This window comes from Canis aureus, chromosome 21, assembly GCF_053574225.1.
Source record: "Canis aureus isolate CA01 chromosome 21, VMU_Caureus_v.1.0, whole genome shotgun sequence".
Classification (NCBI taxonomy): Eukaryota; Metazoa; Chordata; class Mammalia; order Carnivora; family Canidae; genus Canis; species Canis aureus.
In genome coordinates, this window is record NC_135631.1 from 20,629,321 (window position 1) to 20,640,293 (window position 10,973).

The 10,973-nt window shown below is 45.5% G+C and overlaps 1 long non-coding RNA gene across 2 annotated transcripts in view; it reads left to right on the forward strand.

Annotated features, from left to right (window-relative positions):
- Positions 1-7,446, forward strand: part of LOC144292719 (uncharacterized) — a 34,895-nt gene extending 27,449 nt beyond the window's left edge. Inside the window, exons 5-6 of one of the 2 annotated variants that reach the window (XR_013360062.1) lie at positions 288-522; positions 7,233-7,446. This is a non-coding gene — a long non-coding RNA (uncharacterized LOC144292719). The remainder of the gene's footprint in view (positions 1-287; positions 523-7,232) is intronic. The other variant, XR_013360061.1, reaches the window with a different exon arrangement.
- Positions 7,447-10,973: the final 3,527 nt, after the last annotated feature.

Below are 10,973 nucleotides of genomic sequence, written 5' to 3' on the forward strand. Positions count from 1 at the left end.
CTGGAGAATGTAATGGGATATAAGTACATAATAAACATCAAGAGTAACCCTGAAGATATTGACGACAAAAATTTGTGGGTGTAGATGGAGAAAGGTATGGAGAGGGGATTAAGTTAGACAGCCAGTAGGCTGATTGTATGTATACCAGTGCCTCAGTCTTCAACATCACCCAAAGGCAGAATCGTTATCTTTTCTACAGGTAACAGAGCAGCTCTTCCCCACCTCCAAAGCCTGGGGCTTCCTATTTTTCTCTATCTGAATGCTGTTGACCTTTCCTATAACTCTAGGAAATTCCTGGAAACAAATCAAGGCCACAGTATGAAGGTGTTCTCTGGGCTTGTTCTCAGGCCATTTCCACCAAGTCTCATCTCTGACCTGCACAAAATCCTTCCTCTGCATGACCACCAGCTGGAGGTAGATCTGGAAAACTCTTCTCTGCACAGCTGCAGGTGTCCCTGGAAGTTTTGGAAGGAGCAAAGAATAAAGTGCGGTGGAGTAGTTACCCCCCGACCAAATACTCCAGTACGTTTCATTCAATGCTCCTTTTATCTACTGAGACACAGACCTGGGTACTGTGGGGTGATCCAAAGAGGAGACAAGACTGGATTTCCAGAAGTAGTGGGACCAATAATAGTGTCTATTACATCCCAACTTTTAAATATTTTTGCACTGCAGGGGCATTTGGTGGTTCACTTGGTTAAACGTCTGCCTTGGTTTTGGCTCAGGTCATGATCTCATGGGTCATGAGATCAAGCCCTGGGTCAGGGTAGGGGTGTGTGTGGGGGGGTTCATACTCAGCAGGGAGGCTACTTGAGGATTCTCTCCCTTTGCCCCTTTCCCTTGCTTACGATGCTCGCTCGTTCTCTCAAATAAATGCGTTTTAAAAGCATAAATAAATAAATATTTTTAGCACTGGAAACTCTTTGCCCAACAAAATCATGCAGATTCACCTTAGGGAAAAAGAGCAGAGCTGGTTGGAGTGGACTAGGCTCTCAGACCTGCCCAGCCACAAGTCCCTTTGCCTTAATCTCTTTCACCTCTGGATGGAACCCTGGGGTTCCTTGGAGAGCAGCCTGGAGATTATTCACATGGCAGCACCTAGTGGCGAACTGTCTGGGTTCGAATCCTGACTCTGTAACTCACTAGTGCTTGATCTCGGGGGAAGTGGCATAACTTCTGGGACCCTCAGTTCCTTCATGTGTAAAATGGGGCCTGAAATTGTGCTTGCTTCATTGGAGTTGTTGTAAAGTTTAAGGGAGCATTTGACATATTAATTTAATAGTGCCACTTAGTCAATAAGTGATGAGTACTAATAAGCCCTATTAGTCCTATTAAGGACTTATTACTTTTAGTCTTTTGAATGACCTGCAAGTTACTGAATTCAGTAAATGAGGTACATCAACCTCTATCAAGACGAGACCTCTCAAGGAGGAAATCGTTTTTCCAGTCAGGGAAATGGTAAAAAAGCAGTGAAATTATCAACCCGCAAGTTGAGTACCAACACACTTAAGAGGTTTAAAAAAAAAAATCACCCCAAAAATCATATTTGGATTTTTCAAAAACCAACGAAAACTATTTGACTCCATGAGCCTCTGTTCCCTTTTCTGAAGAATGAAGGCAATGAACTCAGGCCCCAGGTTGGGGGAGGTTCAAATGAGGTCTTGAATGTGCCAAGCGTCTTTCGAGCTATTTGTCAAAAAGCCCCAAGGAGCCTTTGGCACCTCGTAGACATCAGTAAATATTTGTTGCTTCTGAATTCTTCCCATCTGGGAAGCTCTCCAACGTCCTGGAATCCCTAGCTCTCCCACCAAGCAGGTCAGAAAAGCAACTTAAAGTATTCATTTTAATGTCCATTTTTCCACTTTTCCCTTGAAAAAAACCACTTACAATGCTGCCAACTTTCTCATTCGGCTTTTTCTGGCCTGGTTGCATCTTATTAAGGGTCACTTCATTCATCAGCATAAGGAAGACTCCATTCTGTCAACAGGAGAGGAAGGGCTGGGTCTCCAGTCACAGGGTAAGGGGGGGATGGCAGGGGGGGGCGGTTAGAGATGGAGGGGAAACAGCCACAGGACACATTCAATTAATAAAAAGCTGCAGTTGAGATGGCCCAGAATTTCCAAACAGCCCTTCATTCTTGTATTACCTGCCCTCCCCCACACCCCCAACCAGCCGATCACTGGATGGTGAGGAAGCAGGTGCTAGTTTACAAAGCCTGTTCATTTATTCATTCATCCATTCAACTACTCATTCATTCACAACTATTTCTTAAGTGCCTACTATGTTCTGGGAATAGAATGCTGACAAAAAGTGCGTCCCCCGCCCCCCACTTTCTGTCCTCCCGCAGCTTGAGGGGCAGGGGTGGGAACACACACATCAGCCTTGTGGTCAGAGCTGTGACTAGGGCTCCATCCGGATCCGAAGGAGGTGCTGGCAGGACCTGGGGAGAGGGGTCCAAAGGACATCATATGCAAAGGCCCTACGGAAGGAAGAACATTTTTGAAACATGGACAGGCAAACTTTAGAAAGTTCCTTGTTTTTTGATGGGCCCTTTAGGGGGGGGGACGCAATGGTCCCCCCTTGGAGCCAAGCACTCGGGCAGGAGTCACGGTTCTAGTCCGGGGCCTGCTCACCGTGTCAGTTCCTTCTTGGACCTCAGTTTTCCAGCTGTAAAATGGGACTAAGCCCATCCTCGCGGCCCTAAGAGGAGAGGAGCAAGTGCAGTGTGTGGTCGTCCCCCCCTCCCCAGGGCTGAGCGGATGCGTCAGGACCACCGCGCTCCCCCCGCCGCGGGCCGGGCCGGGGTTCAGCGCCAGCACCCGGCCGCCCCCGCGGCTCGAGGTCGTCCCCTCCTCCCGCCCGTCGGCAACATATGCGCGGAGGAAAGTGCTACGATCGCCAAACGGCCGCCCCCCGCCGGCGCCATCTGCTCGGCCGCGCCGCCCGCCCGCCTCGGCCCGCCGCCCGCCCTGAGCCGCGCACCTGCCCGGGGACAGCGCCCTCCCTGGGGGCGGGGCGCTCCGAGGAGGGACCCCCCCACCCGCGGAACAGCACGTCCTGCGTGGGCATCCCCGACAGGCACCAGTAACCCGGCCCAGGACAGCACCTGCCCGGGGACAGCACGTCCTGCGTGGGCATCCCAGAAGAGCATCAGTAATCTGGTCCAGGACAGCACCTGCTCAGGGACAGCGCCCTCCCCTGGGGGGCAGGGCCGCTCCAAGGAGGGACACCCCCGCCCCCCCCCCCCCCCCCCCCCCCGCCACGGAATAGCACGTCCTGCATGGACATCCCCGACAAGCATCAATGTGTGCTTGTTAGCCATGTGTATGTCTTTTTTGGTGAGATTTCTGTTCATGTCTGCTGAGAAAATGCGCCGCATCACTTGCCATCAGGGAAATACAGATCAAAACCACAATGAGGTGCCACCTCACACCAGTGAAAATGTGGAAAATGAACAAGACAGGAAACCACAAATGTTGGAGAGGATGTGGAGAAAAGGGAACCCTCCTGCACTGTTGGTGGGAATGGGAACTGGGGCAGCCACTCTGCAAAACTGTGTGGAGGTTCCTCAAAGAGTTAAAAATAGATCTGCCCTAAGACCCAGCAATTGCACTGCTGGGGATTTACCCCAAAGATACAGATGCAGTGACATGCTGGGACACCTGCACCCCGATGTTGATAGCAGCAATGTCCACAATAGCCAAACTGTGGAAGGAGCCTCGGTGTCCATCGAAAGATGAGTGGATAAAGAAGCTGTGGTCTATATGTACAATGGAATATTCCTCAGCCATTAAAAACGACAAATACCCACCATTTGCTTCGACGTGGATGGAACTAGAGGATATTATGCTGAGTGAAGTAAGTCAATCAGAGAAGGACAAACATCATATGGTCTCACTAATACGGGGAATATAAGAAATAGTGAAAGGGATTATAAGGGAAAGGAGGGGAACTGAGTAGGAAAAGTTAGAGAGGGACACAAACCATGAGAGACTCCTAACTCTGGGAAACGAACAAGGGGTAGTGGGAGGGGAGGTGGGCGGGGGGATGGGGTGACTGGGTGACGGGCACTGAGGGGGGCACTTGACGGGATGAGCACTGGGTGTTATGCTACATGTTGGTAAATCGAACTCCAATAAAAAGAAAAGAAAAGCCTTAATAACCTGGCCCAGGACAGCACCGGCCCAGGGACAGCGCCCTCCCCTGGGTGGTGGGGGCGCTCAGAGGAGGGACCCCCCACCCCCAGAAAGGCACATCCTGCATGGGCATCCCAGAAGAGCATCAGTAACCTGACTCGGGAGACAGATATCCCTGGGTTCTCACATCGACTCTAAAACTCGCTGTGTGCTATTGGGCAAGTCACTTAACCTCTCCTGGCCTCTGTCTTATCTTCCGCGAAATGGGTATGATAAGGCCTGTCCTCTAGGATCGCCAGGCGGATTAAATAAGAAGTCTGATGAAAAGGGTTTTAGCACAACACACGGCATGTAAGTGAAACTTAACTGCCATTAATTTTATTCAAAGCCTGCCTTCCTGGGGCTTTAGGGTTACTTGATGGATTTCTGTAGCTCCTTAAAATTTCAGCTTGCTTCCACATCCCTCCTCTCTCACCCTCTTCTTCAAGCATGGATAAAGAGGCAAAAAGATTCTGCTGCTGTTTGGAACGCTACCCACTAGTGAGTGGCTGGGGCACTGGGGGACCCCTGGATTCCTCACCTTGTCCTGACCATAAATGAGACTCAGTTTGCAAAGATCTTTTGATGATTGCTCAGAAACCCCCTTTTGTTATAAAAGGCCACCAAAGGACCCGGCAAAGGAGTGGTTGATGGGAAGGCAGAGCGATCACAAAAGGTAAAATGAGAACAGGAAAAGAAGAGATGAGAAACTCAAAGTAGAGAAGTACTGCATTGGTTACATGAAAGATGGATCATTCCAAGACTTTATCTAATGCAAAGGTAAGAAGGCCTGAGCTTTAGTCAAAAGTCTGTCATTTACTAGCTTTGTTACTTTAGGCAATTGAGTTAACAAATATTCATTGAGCACCTACTGTGTGCCAGGTACCATTCTAGGCTGTGGGATTATAAAAGCAAACAAAACCTAGACCCTAGCCTCAGGGATTTGCAGTTTAATGAGACTCAGATAAGCATGAGTGCCTCATTGGAAAGTGCTATGGGTCCTCAAAGGGAAGCTTTCAACATCCTAGGGGTTTAGAGCAAATCATTGAGTCTCACTGTCCTCATTTTCCCCATCGGAGGCTGGGGACTAACAACGATGAGTAGCAGCCCATTTGTTCTTCACCCCATAACCTAACTTCCTATCCCTACTCCTACAGGCCACCACATTCTCCCCTCCATCAGCATCCAACAGTTGCCACAAGCCTTAAAGGACAAATAGGGAGAAAACTCTAGAAAACACAATATACAGAAAAACATCTTACAACCCAAGAGATGTAAATCATTGTCACAAACACTGATGTCACAGGTTAGCTACTACACACCAGGGTTCTCTAGGTCCTGAACAGTATCAACGGATGATGATGATGGGTGCTGGGGAGAGGCCTGGTAGTGGAAGAGGAGGAGTTGCCTCTCATGGGAGAATGAAGTTCTATAAGGGCCTTCAGTCATCTGACCGCTATTAACAAATGTGGGACTTAACAAATAGGTATTAGGCATATACTCTGTGCCAGACAGTGGACAACAGACTAAACCCCCCGCACTCAGGAACTTATCTGTTCCCACTGGGAGTTCAGAGTGCAATCGAATAATTAAAAAATATCCAGTGGTTGGTGGTAAGGAAGATAGAAACAAAGGGTTAGGAAGTTATGGTGAGTGTGGTTCTGAGCGCTCAAAGAATTTCTCGTCTGAACTTAACTGTCCCTTTGAAGGGAAGCAGATCATGAATATCTAACCCTAGGTAATATGTTCAGTTCACCCCAGCTTTTCTGAAATGATCTTAGATTAGATCTTAGATTTTGCCTTAGATTATACAGGCAAAATGAACTTTTAAAAAATACGCTTAATCTCATTCAGATTCAACCAATGCAACATGTTAACATATATCCTTCCAGAGTCTTTTCCATACATATATGATATATTTGGTCTAAAATGGGATCATAACCTACTGTGTTGTGATAATATTCCATGATAAACTTTCCTTACTGTTAATGTTAGACATATTTCTGCAACAGCATTTTATTTGTTTATTTATGATTTATCCATTTATTTGACAGAGAGAGAGCTAGAGCGAGAGCAGAGGGGGAGGGAGAGAATCTTTTTTTTTTTTGAGAGAATCTTCAAACAGGCTCCATACTCAGAGCAGAGCCCAAAGCAAGGCTCAATCCTGGGACCCTAAAATCATGACCTGAGCTGAAATTGAGAGTCAGACACTCAACCGACTGAGCCACTTAGACACCCCCACTGCAACAACATTTTAAGTAATTTACCACATCCTTAATTCCATGTTCTCAGGGCCATTGTTATCTTCCTGGGTCTTTTGGAACTCTTTCAGGCAACAAAGGAGCAGAGAAATAAGACGATGTTTCTGAGAGGAGGCGGTGTCACCTTTTGGGGCCCAACTCCTTCCAAAAACAGGTAGCTTGATGTCTTAAATTTGAGGACTGCTTGTGGTTTAAGTCCGGCACCCAGGATCATTTTGCACTAGGAAGAGCCAACCTCTTATGTGTCAATTAGTTTACTGTCTTATTAAATTACTTATCAATAACAATTTAAGGGACCCAGAAGGTCCACTACAATCGCTGACCTGGAGCAATTGCTCAGGGTCCCTAAGGCTCGGTGTCCTCCTTCATGAACCCGGAATGATAACAATACTTGCCTTAAAGAGTTTTTGCAAGGAGTAAATGAGGCAACAAGCATGAACATGCCTGTGCTAAAGCAGGAGGATGTTTTATTGACAATAGATGATAAATGCCAGGACCTTCGCTAAGCACTTTGCATATTTAATCCTCAAGAAACCTTAGTTGGGTTGGTATTTTCATTTCCATTTTATAGATTTGGAAACCAAAGCTAGAGTGTCTAAATAATCTGCTCAAGAAATGGAACTGAAATTCACCCCAGGCCTATCTGAATTCAAAACCCATGTCTTAAAAAAAAAAAAACACTCCACCTGCCTCCCCAGCTACGTGGAACTTGAGTAACCACCACAACCAAATATTCCATTAGCATTTTAGTGCCCAAATTCCCTTAACCCCAAACCTCTGCTAACTCACGTTGTAGGTACAACCTCTTGAAGGAAACTCCTCTCTGGACTTCTACTAAGGACTGAAATGAATGTGTCCAGATTGATGCTTGCCGTTATGTCTAGCTCAGCTGGTCTTCTAGAACCTCTGCCTACAACATGAGCTGGAATGTGCCAGTGCCACTTTTGTTGTGGCACATCTCTGGCAATATCTTTTTTTTCAGCTTTATCAAGGTATAATTGACAAATAAAATTGTACAATATCTAAAATGTGTAACATAATCGTTTGATGTATGTATATGTTGTGAAAGGATCCACGCCCACACACACTGAGTTAATAAACACATTTAATCACTTCATGTATCTACCTCTTTTTTGGGTGAGGACATGAAGTTTTACTCTCTGACAATATCTTGATGTCAAGGAGCAGGAGTCCTGCTACTGCCTCCCCCACATTGTAGGTTGCCCTCCAGTTCCCTTACTTGCAAAATGAGTAAGATTGTCCTTTACTTGAGCTACGTTCACTTGAGGATAGAATACAGCAGATAGAAATGTTTCCTAGCTTACTAACACAGCTCTTTGTTTCTGATTCGAGCCTTGCTTCCTCCCTGTATCCTAAGTAACTACCATCACCTCTGTACAGGTCAGGTGGGAACCATGTTTCCATCACCATTTGATAGATGTCCATGGGACTCGATTGCAGTGTGTCCTTGTCAATGATGGTTTCAAGAGATGAGCTGGAGATGAATGGCTAAGTTAGAATGGGAATCCCACAGCAGGAGCTCTCCAGCATTACAGAGTTTAGAGAGGCTCTTTTCATAGTATGCTTTTCATGACTCTTTCTCTCAAGGAGCAGCTATTTTACCAAGATGGGTAAGTCAGGATGAGTTCTGACGTCAGCAGCCACCCTGAAACCATCAGTCTCTCTGATCTCTAAGCCATTTGCTACATGTGACTCTATCATGTCAACAACCATTTATTGAATGCCTACTATGTGTCAGGTGAGATCCCACCATCCTATGAACTAGAGATACAGTAGCAAAGAGTACAGATGTAGTTTCTGGGTCAAGGAGCCTGGAGACATCAGCTTTCCTTACGAAAGAGTTTCCCTCAGGATTCCTAATGTCTTTTCTGGCGCTTTGGTCCATAAAAGCACCAGGAAATCCATCAGCTGTAACTTTGTATGCCATAATCCCAACTGTGGACCAAATTCTAGCCTTTTCTTTCAAAAGCACCTTGACTCTTACTATATTTGACTTAAAGCCATGGACTCTGGAACCATACTGCCTGGGTTCAAGTCATGACCCTGCTCCCTGCTACTTACTGACCTAGGGCAAGCTACTTAACCTTTCTTGCCTGGGTTATCTCGCTTGCAAAATGCGATAACAGGAATAATCAACACGATCTAGTGCTTATCATATGCCAGCCAAGTGCTTTAGATATATTAACTCAAGATCTTTATAACAGTTCAACAGGCTAGGCACTGTTAATATCCCCTTTTACAGATAGGAATCTGAGTCACAGAGATATCAAGTAACTGCCAGTTGTGAAACTAATTTTATGAGATTGTTATAGATTTAAATAAGGAGGGTAGAAAGTGGTCAGTGAATTCCTTCTGTTATTATTGATGGCAATTTTAAGTGAAAAAAGTGGGCAAATCTCAACTATGAGGAAAAGCACATAGAAAGATCTAGAAGGAGATATATTAAGACACTAATAGCAACATGATTATAGGTGACATTTTCATAGTTCTTTGGATTTTTATAAAAGCTTTCCGAATATTTTACTGTGAATAGGTGTTTCTTTAATATTCAGAGAAAAATAATGCTAAAAATCCTGGGGGAAAATAAATGTGGGAAGCTTCTCCTCTGGCCTAGTATTTGAAGGGCCACTTCCTGCTGGTCCTGGTAAGCAGCTCTCGTCTCCTTGAGGGTTCTGGGTTCTGGGGGAGGGTGGTGCCAGGGCCCTCTCAGTTGGTGACCTCCACTTTCAGGGGCAGGAGGGGGCCTCAGGCAACATCCGCTTCCCCAGTGAGTCACAGATCCCATTACTCACTTAGCTTCATTATATCTTTAATTATGACCTTTTAGTCTGAGTGAAAAAGAAGTATAATTTTACTTTAAGAGATATGCCAGGCCTACGCTCCCAACATTTCCAGGTTTCATGGAAATTGCAGGGATCATAGAAATTTAACCTGATAATTACTTCAATATTTCAAGGCACACAGTTTTACTCTCAGAATAATTATGGGTTGTTGTTTTTTTTCTCCCAAATTCTTTTATTTCTCCGTTATTACAGGCTATGCTCATTTCTGTTGTGTATGCTTAGAGACATAGAAGAATGCAGGGCATCCTCATATACTCTGGTCCATAGCACCTTATTGTTAACATTTGTTCTTTGATTTTCTCCTATTATTATTTCTCTTAGACTATAAGTTTTATGTGGGCAAGGAAAGCACGTACTTCATCCACTCTGTCCCCAGCACTTAAAACTTAGCACACAGCAGACATGCAAAAAGTGTTTGTTGAATGAATACCCAAACAAATCTGTTTTTAAGGGATTTTACTAGTTGCATTTGTTGTATTATAAGGAAATCTTGACGTCATCAAGCTCGTGTTGAGTGCCTACATCGGAAAGGCAGCATGGATCCACCATGCCGTAGTAAGCCCTTGGAGCCAGAAGGGTTTCAGAATTCAGAATTTCCAAATTTTATAAAGGGTGTTTTACCTAACTTCCAGCAACAACTGAAGCAGCACCCCCCCATGATCAAACAGCAAATGTGTATGTATACTTTGCTGTGAAAATGTATGAATATACACCTTACTTGGGACAAATAAACACTATAACCTCAAGTCAGCTCAGGTGAGTTTTTGGTGCTTAACAATCCAAGTTGGGTCCAGTTTTGAGCCAAATGAGTTAGAAGAACTTCCGGTTGTTCGGATGTTGGTGCTACCTGGGGACCTGGACGGCCCAGTGCTTGAAACCCAGAGCTGGCATTCATTCAGAGCCACCACTTAATGACTATAACCTTGGACAAATTATTTATATTCTCCGCCTTCAGTTTTCTCATTTCTAAGTGAGAATGACAACAGAGCCTACCACACAGGGTTGTTAGGAGAATTTAACAGTTAGTATGTAAAAACCTGACCCACGGTAAGGGCTCAGTAAATATGAGCTATTAACATATTACCTCACTTCATGATGCAGACAGCTTATGAGACACTCAGTATTTTGGTCATTTGACAGGTGAGGAAACAGGAAGCCCGGCAGGTCAAGAACCTGGCCCAATGTCACACAATGGGAATTTGACAGAGCAAGGGTTTGAAATTCCAACTACAGCATCTTGTCCATTCGACCAACTCAGGTAAATTCTCGTTTCCATTCCAGATTCCTTTTGTCAGCTTGTGCTCTCTGCTTTCCCCTCTCCAGCACTGAATTTTTGAGGGCGGAAAGAAAAAATTAAAAGCCCAGGAAAATTAGAAAGTGTTTAGACACGCATTTTATTAGCAGATCCCGTCTCTCTCCTCTCTCTTTCTTTCTCTTTTTGTTGAAAAGCAAGAGGCAAAAGAACTTGGCACCATTTCCATCATGTCGATTCTTCTGGGTTTCTCAAATGTTGTGACCCCTGGAAAGCCAGGATTCATGCTTACCTCCACTCTTCATTAAGGCGGCCGTGGCCGTGAGATCGGGAAGGCAGGCTGCTGGTGCAGTGGGTGGGCGTGCTGAATAACACCCGAACCACAGCTGGGGCTGCCCTTGTCAGAGTGCCAGCCTGCCTT